Raw genomic sequence first — 13,763 nt, forward strand, 5'->3', positions numbered from 1 at the left:
AAGCTAACATACCTTGGGTAAAACTCCCTCACAAAGCTTGGAAGATTGGAGGAATTTGACCTAGTTGACCCTCCTTCTTCTTCTTCTTCTTCTTCTTCTTCTTCTTCTTCACTTTCTAGAGAGAGAATTTCTTGGAGGGAATTGGGTTCTTTTGATGAGTTGAAATAATGATTTGGAATTACTTTATTAAGGGTCTAAACTCTTTATATAGTAGGTCTTATCTAGGCTAAAACTATCTCACTTAATAACTAATTAATTCTAGACCCTTCCCTTAACTCCCAACTTAAACAATTCAAGGGTCTAGGCTGCCTCACCCATGAGACCACACCCACCGACTGTGGGTGGGTCCATGGAGCATGCTGGTCCTCCGTGGGTGGTGGCCTACAACTGATAAATTGGGGTCTTGACCCATGACCTCTTCCCACGGGGTGTGGGTCCACCACTGCTCGTGGGTCCCCAATCGTAGGTGGACTATTTTGGGCAATTTTTATGGGTTGTTTTAGGGTCCTCCTCAAGGACCCTTGGTTGGTCCTTAGGGAGTCGTACCTTGACGTTAAGCCCCGATATCCTTCATTCTAAGTATGGGAAGTCATATTTATGACTCTAACCCTCACGTCAAACTCTAGAACTCCCACGACAAGCTCTAGTTAAGCCTACTAGTTTTCGGGGTGTTACAGCCAGCCTCTTGATTGAATGGTTCGCCATCAATAGGTTCATGTTATTTTTCTTTCATTCCTCTAGCCCTTCCTTATTGAATACCTTCAATGGAATTAAAGTAATGCTCGCCTCAAGGTCGTCGCATAGAGCCTTAGTAAATGTGTGCATTCCAATGGTGCATTGTATGGTGAAAGATCCTGCATTGTCTCTCTTTACGATTACACTTTTGTCATGATATCACTGCAAGTTTACAAGATTTTAATGGTTTCACAATCTACAACTTATTCTCTATGACTAACTCCTTGTATACATTACATACTTGGGTATTTCAATTTGTGCATCCACAAGACGGTTATTAACCAACATGACCTCAACTATTCCCAAGCACATCTGAAATTTCAAATTATTATCTTTCTTCCTCAATCGTTCAGGAAAGGGAGGAAATATCTCTATTAGGGCTTAAGTAGTTTGAGCTATCACATCACCACCTTTATCATTTGTTTTTGGATCACATTCCTTCTCCTTCAGTTATGGGTCAACCCTGTTTTAAGGTTGTTCATGATCGGCAACTACCTTTTTGTTACCAATTTTATCAATCACTATCTCATTGTGCAGCACCCTACCACTTCAAGTTACTAGAGCCAACAGCAGTTGAGGATCACTCTTTGAATAAACAGCACCATGAAAAACCAAGACTTTCTTTGAATTACAATAAAGAATATTGGCAATGTGGCTCATTTTTTCTTCTAGTAATTTAATGGATGATGAGTGAGAAATGATTGTATTTGTGAATGATGACAAATCACTCTTCATTTCATGCAACATCATATCAGATTTTTCCACCTTATCAAGAATTTTGGCAAGCAACACCTTGGTCCGAGCACTCTCTTGGTCAGTTTGTTGTCTCCTTCTTTTCCTAGGGTCTTGTAGTGATTCATATTTTCCCTTCTCACATTCACTTCCTTCACAAGATTCATCGTTATCACTCAAATCAACATCTTCCAAACTAACATCACTACTACAGTTCCAACATTGATTTTCGTTTAGCTTTGCAGAGCATGGATGAAAACTTACCCATTAGGCCACTTGTTGATTGGGTATCCTCACTATATATATTTCCAAATATAGCATGCATATGATTCATCCTTGATTTGTATCAACTGTATTTATCAATCTAGTAGCATCCCTCATAACATGTTTTGATATCACTTCAAGTTGAACAATCATTTTAGAAATGTCTCATCACGTTCTCAGTTTTTTTCTTCTTTTTCTTTAGTCAAACACACTTGAGGAGCAACCAATACAAACACACTCCAATCATATTCCAAGCTCATTTGATCTTTTTAATTTTATATAGCATCCTTGAAGTCATGAAATATTGTTACCGTACTGTTCACCTTGAAATAGTTTATCGGCCAACCCCTAATTCATGGTTTGCAGACATCGATAAAAATAGAGGAGTAATAACCTATCTTGAATGCCATGATTTGGACATTGTAACATCCACCTTTTGAAATACAGCCATGATTCAAGAATTTCTTCACCATTTATCCTTTTAAAGTTTTGGATACCATTTCTCAACTTCACCATTTTTTAGTGAGGGAAAAACCTTTCAAGGAATGCTTCACCAAGTTCCTTCCATGAAGAGATTAGATTCTGGTAATTCAGACAGACATTTAGGTTGTTTCTCCCATTAAGGAAAAAGAAAATAGTGTTACTCGTATTGATTCTTCAGTTATATTTTCAACTTAAAGGGTCCACAAATATTCTCGAACTTGCAAAGATGATCATGGGAATCTTCATGGGCAAGACCCCAAAACATTCCTCTTATTTTGAGTAGTTGCAACATTTGCTCGGTTACGGTAAATGTAGACTTCCCTTGAGTTAGGGGTTCCTGAATTGCTCCACAACTCTTGATGACAATGAGATTTATGTCATCCATATCACGATCGTCATTGTTTTTCCCATTGCGACTATCATCATCACCACCATTTATACTCATTGTCCTACCTACAAATAGGAAACGACAACAAAACAAAGTGCAAATGTATTCAACTACAAGCAAATGAATCCACAAGTTAATTTCACAACTTTTATTTTTTAGCTACCACTCTGCAGAAACGACATCATTTTTTATAAAGCGAAAATTACTCTAAAAGATTAGAAAAATAAGCAGTCATTGTCAATAAAATTTCTCAACCAAGAGTCAAGCGCAAATCCCATATGAAGTGATGTAAGGAGAAGATATCAACAAGGTGATGAAAATGCAACTAATTTATTGTAGTGATTAGAGCAAGTAGGTGGATTATTCCACCAAATTTAAGAAAGAAACTCTGGAAACAATTATCACCAGTTCACTAAAGATAATAGGGATTTAGACAAGAGAAATTGAACTTAGTGGTGTAGGAGTTTGTATTGATATCTATGGAGGGGCCACTGCATGAAAAATAAAGCTCAACAACCATGGATAAGCTAGGTAATCATTAATAACACTAATCTTTTTTTTATCTCATAACATTACATCATAGAATCTCCCTTCAGTCACATGTATGTATTTCACAAATCAACTCATTACCTTGCTACAATCTCTCAATCGAGAATATTTTTCCACTAGATTCAGACATAAATTACAAGCATTGAGCGATTTATCCACTTCTTTTAGTCTCTTTCAACCACCAATTGAAGATCTAGTTAATTAAGTTGTCCACCTTAACATTTAAATTATGTTCATGCTAAAAAACCCAAATCCATGGATGAACATGAATAACACAGAGTAAGGCAAAATACCAACTAATTGAATAAACACCCAAAACCATAATCACACACCAAAAGTTTGGGTTTTAGCCACATATCATAAAAACCAATGAAATTATAACTATTATGTTAACAAGTATCATTGTGCTGAAATTAGACAAGAATCTTCAACACCCACTTCAATTTCAACATTTAATTTTGTTTATTACAAGGTCATTCAAATCCAAAATCTAAGAACAAAGATGAACACTCTCTATCTCAACGTTTAAAAAGTTACAAGTAATCAAAAGTTATACTTTCTTTCACTTCAAAGTTATTAATACTTTCCCCAAAACTAGCCTAAGATATTTTTCTCATTCCATTCGGTGACATTAGTCACACTCACCGAGCTCCATTGGTGCATCACCATTTTATCCAAAGTTTGCACTTTCCAGGTATCAGGTGTTAAAACCCCAATTTGGCTGACTCGATAGAGTCTACTATTCATGTGTGACGACTCTCCAAATTACATTATATTTGCCTAGTTAAGCTTTCATTTTTTTCTCATTTATCTCTCACTTTCGATGATTAAAATGGAATCGCCCTTGTTCGTTCAGCGAATCACCGATTTGATCTCTCTTTGCTGATATGTTTTATACATTACAATCAAACAATGTAAAGTTCGGTGATGTTTAGCATGTTGGGATATTTACCCTTCATTTTAGTCGACCATCTATTTGGAGTTTTATTCTCCTTTAAGAGCTTTTTGCCTATTTTATCAATCATTCCTCCATTCCTTTTCCTTCCGCCTCCATTGCTGCAAAAGATCAAAATATTATCATAAAAGGACGTAAATTGACATTGAAGACACTCATTTTTTAACTACATAGTCCTTAAATATGTGGAAATCTACCATTTGTCAGTGCTTTACAGGCATCATGGGCTGATTGAATAAGAAAAGAAAAATCAATATGAAATGATAGAATCTAGACACTACAAAGGTCAAAGCATAATTTAAAAGAAATGCACACGAATGTACCAAGATACAAAAGAACAAAGTACAACTAAACAAAACTTATTTAGAAACCTATAGGCCTAGAAGGTACACTCATACATAATTTAAGTAAAGATCCAAATGGACCCCCCCCTCCCCGAATCCCAAAAGGTACAATGAATCGCTAAATCTACTATGATTAAGTCACCGTGAGTCCAGAGCTGGACAGGGAATAGCCCTTGAACCACACATATCCTCTAAGTAACTAATGAGAGTCACCCAAAGATAAGGAGTGCATATCCCAGACCTCGAACCACATATGGTCTTTAAATAGGCAATAGGTTGTACCTATAAAAATCAACTCCATAGAGAATAAGACCTGCACGACAAGACCTTAAAGCTATGACTATAATTATTCTGAAGGATTTAATATTAACTCATCATCTTAGAATAATCATGGAACGACCTACAGAGTTGAATAATCAGAAGAATACTCTAAGCGCGAACTAACTCCAGTTCCCAGTCACCAAAAGAAGCTCAAAATATATATCATAATAGATGCAGTCGTAGAAAGAGGAAGAAATAAATATAGAATCATCAAAGACGATAAACTCCTAATCGATGGTTCATCCTACTAGACAAAAAAATTCTACGAGCAATGAGTTCACCGTTTGAAACAATGTCAAAAAGAGAAATAACTCCAAATGGATTAAGATATCATGACTATGGAAAGCACTAGTCTAAGTGTAGACTAAGGTTAAATATGCTCATAAAATCAAAAATTTAAAAAAAAAAAAAAACAAGGTCAGTGAAAAGGTAATAATGATCACCCAACTAACATGCTTCTAATCCCGAAAATTCTAATATAAGCCTAAATCATGATATTGAAAAACCTCAAAAAGAAGAATTGTAAGGAAGGGTTCAAGAACGTTGGAAAAGTTTAAGGACAAGTTCAAGGACGGTGAAAGAGTGAGTCCACAGTTAGTGAACCCAAGCCTTGTGAAAAACATTCTAAGGCAAGGGTCTAAGGAAGGTTTAAGGATGGTGGAAGAGTCCACGGTCAGTGAACCCATCTTTGAACCCAAGCCTTGTGATAAAATATTCTAAGACAAGGGTCGAAGGAAGGGGTCAAGGATGGTGGAAGAGTCCACAGTCAAAAAACCCATCCTTGTGAAAAATATTCTAAGAAAAGGGTCTAAGGAAGGGTTCAAGGACAGTGGAAGAGTCCACGCTCATTGAACCCATCCTTGAACCTAAGCCTTGTAAAAATTAATCCAAGGCAATGTTTCATGGACAAGTTCATGGGCAGTAGAACGGTCCACGGATGGTAGACCCGTCTATGTAGATTGACTTAGAAAAATAAAACTCGTCAATTATTTTTTCAAGGTTATATGGGTCTTTTCCTATGCATCTAATAACTAAACTAGGTCATTTTAATCCTAATCATAGACCATATATAAGTCTTTTAAGTCTAAAATTTAACCATTCTAAATCACTTTTAAAGTTACCCAAATCCCTCCAAGATCTTCCCCCAAAGAATTTTCCTCTCTACAAGCTTGGATAAGAAGACTAGGATTTCAAGATCAAGTCTCAAATTTCACCTTAAATTGTGGGCTTTGAAGACTCTACGATATGATATTTTTCATCCATAGAGCCCTTTCTTCCATGGAGTTCCTAAATTCCCTAGTTTATAAAGTTAAAATTTCCAATTGAGTTAGGGTTTTTCCTCTATGTCATGGGTGCTTTTAAATGTTGATTTATTTGATTGATTTATGAACTTTCATGCATGAATTGATATAATCTCATGATTTTAAGGTTAATCCCCATGAACCCATGCTTAAACCATGTTTTCTAAATATTTATGATTGAAAGTGGGTCTTGAACTATGAATGGTGAATTATGGAATTATGCATGTTCTTATGGAATTGATGAGATATGATGTAGATTGCTTAGAGATTAAAAGCATATATGTTGTTGTTGTGTCTAATTGTTGTGAAAGGATTGCTCACATAACTACCTCAAGCATAAATGTGAAGGGTTTTCTCATATTAAGGATTCTAAGGTTGAAAGGTCTTTGCACCTAAAATGAATCAAAGATAAGGAGATATTCTAATAAACCTAGCTTGGATTGGTTACTTAATTATACCTTTCCATGGATGACATATGACTTAGCTTGGATTGGTAAGATGGCGTGCCCTTCCATGGATAATAAAAACAAGTTAATAAAATGACTCTTCCGTGTTACGCTTAGCACCTAAAAGATACTGAGATGGGAGATCCCCCGTTAGTAGAGATTGGGTTTCTCGAAGATATATGTTTACCCCATGCCTATGTGCCCCCATAGGATGATTGTATTAGATAGACATTAGCTAGTGACTCCAAATAAGCTAGAAGTTCATGGTCATACCTTGGCCAGTAGTACACACCTTTTTGGTGTGGCGTAGATGATGAGTCTGAGATTTTGACTCATTCAGGGCTTTGTTTTAATAGTATCAGTGCCCTCAATTGCCTAATTTGTGCTTTAAACTGATGTTAAAGTATTGATTTGCAGCACTAAAGGCTAAGGAGTAAGACAAAGACACTACCAGACAAAAAGGAACATACAAACTAAAGAAGTGAAGAAAAGTGATCCCGATGATCGCCAAGACCACTCGGTGAACCGCCGAGAGGCTCTTTAGCCAGCCCAAAATTAAAGTGTGCCACTTTTGAGATGATAGAAAATAGGTGAATGATATTCCTCATGGGTGAATCGCCGATTGGATCGATGATGATGGTATTACTCACCTGGAGCTTACAGAACTATCAATGATGCTGCCAGCAGAAAGACAATCTAAAGAAGCAAATGGCATATCGCGGAACCGATTGGTTACCCTGACAAAGACCCACAAAAGTTACAGCATTAAATGGATGAAAACTCAAGCGAAGAAGGAAATGGACAGGAGCGATTTGTGATTCGTTGATTGGTTAGTGAAGCATGACTTAATCCGCCGATTGACCCCAAAGGTCAAATTTTCAAAAAGTATAAATTATTAGTTTTTTAAAGAGAAAAGGCATCCAAACATTTTGAAAATTCATACTTAGAACGAAACCATTGTTCTTGTTGATTTTTGAAGCAATTTTCAAGTAGATTTCGAGTTGGGTTTTGTAACTGAAGCTAAATTGATTCATTCAAGGGTTGGAAATCAATACCCAGGTATGGATCATGTAATAAGTATTGAATTTTAACTTTTTGTGATGACTAGATAAAACCCCATTCTTGGGGTTTGACCATGTGGTTAACTAGTTAATTTAGCTGATGGGTGTTAGAAATTATTGATTGTATTGCTAATTTGAAGTGGGTCTGATTTATTGTTGTTGTTAATTTGTTGTGTTTGGATGTTTATTACAATGATTGTCTAGTGTTTTATGCTTGAAAGAGAGGTATAAAACCAAGGCTATAAATTAGCATTTGTAGTGTATGGGTGCCCTTTTCGACCTATCTAGCTCGAGAGAGTAGATGAAGTGAGATTGTGAGTTGGTTTTAGTATTTTGCCTATTGAGGTTCGAGAGAACTCACATGAAGCGAGTCAGCTGTTCGAGAGAAAGTTATCCATTCAAAGTTCATTCTACCCACGAAGAGTTAGTAACTTTTAAAAATTAACTAGCACCCATTTAGCGTAATTGGAAATTGATCGGTCATTCCCAAAGTATCTTTAAATCGTTTGATTACCCATGTTACTCATTATTGTTGTGGTTTCTGCTTGATAATGAAATCCCCCACCTGACATTGATGCCACCATTTTGACTTATTTAAGTAATTTCGATAAATTCTATTCCTAAAACCAATTGAATCACATTTACTACTTCATAATTGAATTCAAACTCATATCACTCCTTGTGGGTTCGACCTCAACTCTTCGTTAGGTTTTATACTAATTAATGATCATCTACACCTAGAATCGGATGAGGTGTATTTGAGACGTTAATCAAAATGGCGTTACTGCCAGGGAGTGGTGTTATTTAGAATTCCATTATTGAATTTGAATTGTGATTTCTTTGTGTTGTAGTTGAGTCAACTTACCATTAGGTGTGAGCTATTTGTGATCAGGTGAAGAGATGAGTGCGAATGAAAGCACCGTGAACCAACATGGTCAACAAGATGATGATTGTAAGTCCTTTCACAACAATGAAGCTATATTGGGGGGCGTAGGTGTTATTCACCTGCCGCCGGTTGTGGATCCTTCTGAATTTCGTGTGACAAACACAATGGTGCACCTCCTACAATCTAAGGGTATATTTGGGGGACTACATCATGAAAACCCCCATGAGCATATTGGTAACCTCGTGGAAGTGTGCAGTCCATTCTCACTCAAGGATGTTACACTAGTTGTTCCTGTTTTCTTTATTGGGAGATGCAACCAAGTGGCTAGCAAGGCTACCAAAGGACTCTATTTTATCATGGGAAAAGCTTACCGATGCACTCTATGCAAGGTTCTTCCCACCCTAAAAACTGGTGAAATTGCGTGACAACATCTAAAACTTCAAGCGGGTAGAAGGAGAACCAAGTCATGAGACCTGGCTAAGATATCAGAAGTTGATCTTACTATGTCCTACTCATGGGCTTACGAGTGATGTGATACTTCAATATTTCTACAGGAGTTTAGACTCAGTGAACAAAGAAATAGCTGACTAGCTAGCCCGATTAGCGATAATACTCCAACCATTTGAGATAGCCTTATCACTTCTTGATGAAATGATAGATAAATTAGGCATGGTACACTCAAGAGGACCAAGTTTCCCTCTTCTGTTTTAGAATGACGCAAGAAAACTTGACAAGGAGAAAGAGAGGGATGAGAATATTGGAAAAATGATGTCCCAAATTGAGTTGTTACAAAAACAAGTGCTAGAAAATGTTAGTGAACCCAAAGAAGTCAAGAGGGTGTTTAGACTGGAGGAGGGTTCTTATCCGTGCTATTTCAAGGTGGGTGGGAATCAAGGTTGGAACTCGTATAAGGAAGAAGAGCGGAGAGGATACTATAAAGAATGAGCTGAGCAACATGACCATTGGATGAGAAGAGAAAATTATGAAGATGGTCACGCGCAATCAAGTGACAGTCCGAGATCAAAGAGTAGTTCGGGTAATCAAACAACTTTAAGACCAACTAAGCCAAATTTCAGCACAACTAGAACCCATGGTATTTGAAAGGGGTGAAGCTGAATGTGTCCAAACTTTAAGAGCTGATTATGAAAAACAGTTGACGTTGTCACTCGAAGTGGAAAGATAGCAGTTGGTAAGGATATTTAGGGGATCACTCATGAAGAAAAGAAAGACATCAATGAGGAAGAGAGGTTCGTTCAAGCACCGAAAAGTGATATGCTCAAGGAGAAGGAGGAAAGTTCCAAACAAAGCTCCACCGACAAGCTATAAAAATGTAAAGAAAAGGCCATCTTAAATCCAAAGATAATTCAGCCTCTTCCCAAAATTGATCCTCTATTTCCTCAACGTCTCAAAAACAAAAATGAGGATGAAAAGTTCAAGAAATTTTTATCTATATTTAAGACATTTTCTATAAACCTTTCGTTTGTGAAAGCATTAATGGAGATGTCGGGATATGCGAAATTCATGAAAGAGTTGGTCACCAAGAAGCAAAGCATGGACTTCGAAACAATCGAAGTATCTCATAATTGTAGTGACATTATGACTAGCGAGATGATTACAATGAAAGAGGATCCGGGAGCATTCACAATCCCATGCACCATTGGCATGCTTCAATTTGCTAGGGCTTTGTGTGATTTGGGGGCTAGTATAAATTTGATGCCTTATGCAATCTTTAAAAAACTTGGGTTGGGGAAACCAAAATCCACAACAATGCGACTTCTTATGGAGGACCGGTCGATCAAACACCCCGTTGGAATACTTAATGATATTTTACTGAAGGTGGATTGATTCATTTCTCCGATCGATTTTCTTATTCTTGATTGCAAGATTGATGATGAGGTTTCTATTATTTTAGGTAGGCCGTGTTTAGCAACCGAGAGAGCTCTAGTAGATGTTGAAAGTGAGGAGTTGAAATTCTAGGTAAATGAAGATAAGGTCACCTTCACTGTATGCAAATCAATGAAGCAACCTAGTGATATTTATGTAGTTTCCTTGATTGATGTGATTGATGAAGCGGTAGCTAGTGTGAGTGAAATAATGTCTATGAGTGAACCTCTTGAGGTTGTTCTTTTGAATTATGATGAAACTGAAATTCAAGAATATAATGAAGTGGTAGCTACTCTATCGGGGTTGGGTGGACACTCAAGGAACCCATTGAAACTCGATATTGATCTAAAGAATCGAGAAAGTCCTCCAGCTAAACCATCCACAGAGGAACCACCAAAGCTCGAGCTGAAAGCACTTCCCGCTCATCTTTGGTATGCATTTTTTGGGGCTAATAATACCTTGCATGTTATCATTGCAGCTGATTTGCTTGATATGCAAGTGAAATTGCTTCTTGAAGGGTTAAAAAGGTATATCAAAGCAATAGAATGGACCATCGTTGATATTGTGGGTATTCAACCCAGGATTTGCACACACAAAATTCAATTGGATAGTGAGTGCATACCAAGTGTTGAACATCAAAAAAGATTAAACCTACCTATGCAAGATGTGGTGAAGAAAGAGATCATTAAATGGCTAGAAGCAAGTGTAGTATACCCTATTGCGGAAAGCAAATGGGTAAGCCTGGTACAATGTGTACCCAAGAAGGGAGGTATCGTGGTGGTCCCGAATGAGAAAGGATAATTTGTCCTCATAAGGCTAGTCACAGGTTGGAATGTATGCATGGACTACAGAAAACTCAATTCTTGGACCGATAAGGATCACTTCCCAATGCCTTTCATGGATTAAATGCTCGATAGACTTGTGGGATGTGGATGGTACTATTTCTTGGATAGCTACTCGGGGTACAACCAAATCTCTATTGCACCAGAAGACCAAGAGAAAACCACGTTCACATGTCTCAATGGAACTTTTGCATTCAAGAGGATGTTGTTTGGTTTATGAAACGCGCCAGCGACATTTCAAAGGGGCATGCTTCCTATTTTTGCTGACATGGTGGAAGATTCAATGGAGGTATTCATTGATGATTTTTTAGCTGTAGGTGATTCTTTTCAGACTTGTTTGGCTCATCTTGGGCAGGTCCTCCAAAGGTGTGTGGAAAACAGCTTGGTTCTCAATTGGGAAAAATGTCATTTCATAGTTAAAGAAGTCATAGACCTAGGTCACAAAGTGTCACGAAAAGGAATAGAGGTTGACAAAGCAAAAATTGAGGTGATTGAGATGTTGCCACCGCCTATATCCGTTAAAGGTGTTCGGAGTTTCTTGGGGCTTGTGGGGTTCTATAGGAGACTTATTAAAGATTTTTCAAAAATTGCACATCCATTGTATAAGTTGTTGGAGAAAGAGGTGAAGTTTCTGTTTGATGATTCGTGCTCAAAGGCTTTCAAGTGTTGGAAGGAAAAGCTAGTATCTACCTCGGTGATCATTAGCCCAGACTGGTCCGAACAATTTGAGGTGATGTGTGATGCAAGTGGTACCTTTCTAGGAGCCGTATTAGGGCAAAAGCACAACAAGCTCTTTCATCCAATTTATTACACCAGCAAGACGTTGAATGAAGCACAACGGAATTACACTGTTACTGAACAAGAGCTTTTGGTTGTTGTTTATGCATTTGAGAAGTTCAGGGCATACTTGTTGGGCACAAAGGTGATAGTCCATACCGATCATAAAGCATTATGATTCTTAATGGCAAAGAAAGATGTGAAACCGAGGTTGATTAGGTGGGGTTTTTTGTTGCAAGAATTTGATTTTGAAGTAAAAGATCAAAAAGGGTGTGAAAATAAGGTTGTTGACCATTTATTGTGGTTAGAGACTAATGTGACTGACACCAAGGAAAGGGATATTGTGGCTGAAGTCTCAGATGAAACAGTGATGAAGCTGACCCAAAGTAGCATTCCTTGGTATGTTGATCTTGCTAACTACGTGGTATGTAGAATTATGCCGGAGGATCTGAACTCCTATCAGCGAAGGCAGTTCTTGTTTGACGTGGAGAAATATTTTTGGGATGAACCATATCTATTTCGAGAATGTGCTGACCATATCATTCGTCATTGTGGACCAGAAAAGAAGTCAATGCCATTTGTAATGCATGACATGTGTCACCCATCGGTGGACATCATAGTGGGGTACGGACAACAGCAAAAGTCCTTCAAAGTAGTTACTACTGGCCCTCTCTATACCGAGATGCATATGACTTTGTGAAGCAATACATCCCATGTTAAAAACAAGGTGGGGTATCAAGAAAGTATGAATTACCTCTCAAACCCATCTTAGATGTGGAGTTGTTTGATGTTTGGGGCATAGATTTCATAGGACCGTTTGTGAGTTTTTTTGGCAACAAATATATTTTGGTGGCAGTCGACTACGTGTCCAAATGGGTTGAGGCTGTAGCTTTGCCCAACAATGAAGGCAAGAGTGGGGTGAAATCCTGGAAGCGATATATTTTTGCACGATTTGGCACCCCACGAGCTATCATTAGTGATGGAGGAACTCACTTCTGCAACCGAATGTTCACCTCATTGTTAAGTAAATATGGGGTAAAACATAAAGTTGCAACTCCATACCACCCATAAACAAGCAGCCAAGTGGAAGTTTCAAGCCGCGAATTAAAAGCATTTCTGCAAAATCGGTGAATGCAAACCGGACAGATTGGTCTCGCAAATTGAATAATACCCTATGGCCATATCAGACCGCGTTCAAATCACCAATTGGGATGTCACCATACCAGCTAGTGTTTGGAAAATCTTGTTAACTCCCAAATGAGCTTGAGCACAATGCATAATGGGGCATTGAAGACGCTCAATCTGAATTGGGAAAAGGCTATGCAAGGGAGGGTAACCCAACTCCACGAGTTGGAGGAATTCCGATTGAGAGCATATGAGAGTTCCGCACTGTATAAGGAGAAGATGAAGGGGTGGAACGGCGCCAGAATTCTTCAGTGGGAATTTCAAGTTGGTGATTTGGTGCTACTCTTCAATTCCCATTTAAGACTCTTTCCCGGTAAATTAAAGTCTAAGTGGTCATGTCCATTCAAGGTTACCCGAGTCTTCGCAAATGGGGCAATTGAAATTAAAGGAAAAGAGGATCTAGCTTTTAAGGTGAATGGTCAACGTCCGAAGTTATATTTTGGAGAATTTCATGAGATTTCGGTGCTTGAAGTGGTGTATTTGGAAGATGCTTGAAATCATTTCCATTTCTTGCCAAAAAAAATGTTAGGTGTTTTGAATAATGTGTGTTAAATGTGCAGGTATGGGTGATTCTACGACGCCAGGACCATCTCGGCGAGCCACCGAGTGG

At 37.9% G+C, this 13,763-nt stretch overlaps 1 non-coding gene across 1 annotated transcript; it reads left to right on the forward strand.

The window, feature by feature from the left end:
* The first annotated feature begins 2,134 nt into the window (after positions 1 to 2,134).
* LOC125843384 (small nucleolar RNA R71) lies at positions 2,135 to 2,241 on the forward strand. Its single transcript, XR_007443983.1, has one exon. It is a non-coding gene; the product is annotated as a small nucleolar RNA R71 (small nucleolar RNA).
* Positions 2,242 to 13,763: the final 11,522 nt, after the last annotated feature.

This window comes from Solanum stenotomum, chromosome 10 (genome assembly GCF_019186545.1).
Source record: "Solanum stenotomum isolate F172 chromosome 10, ASM1918654v1, whole genome shotgun sequence".
Classification (NCBI taxonomy): domain Eukaryota; kingdom Viridiplantae; phylum Streptophyta; class Magnoliopsida; order Solanales; family Solanaceae; genus Solanum; species Solanum stenotomum.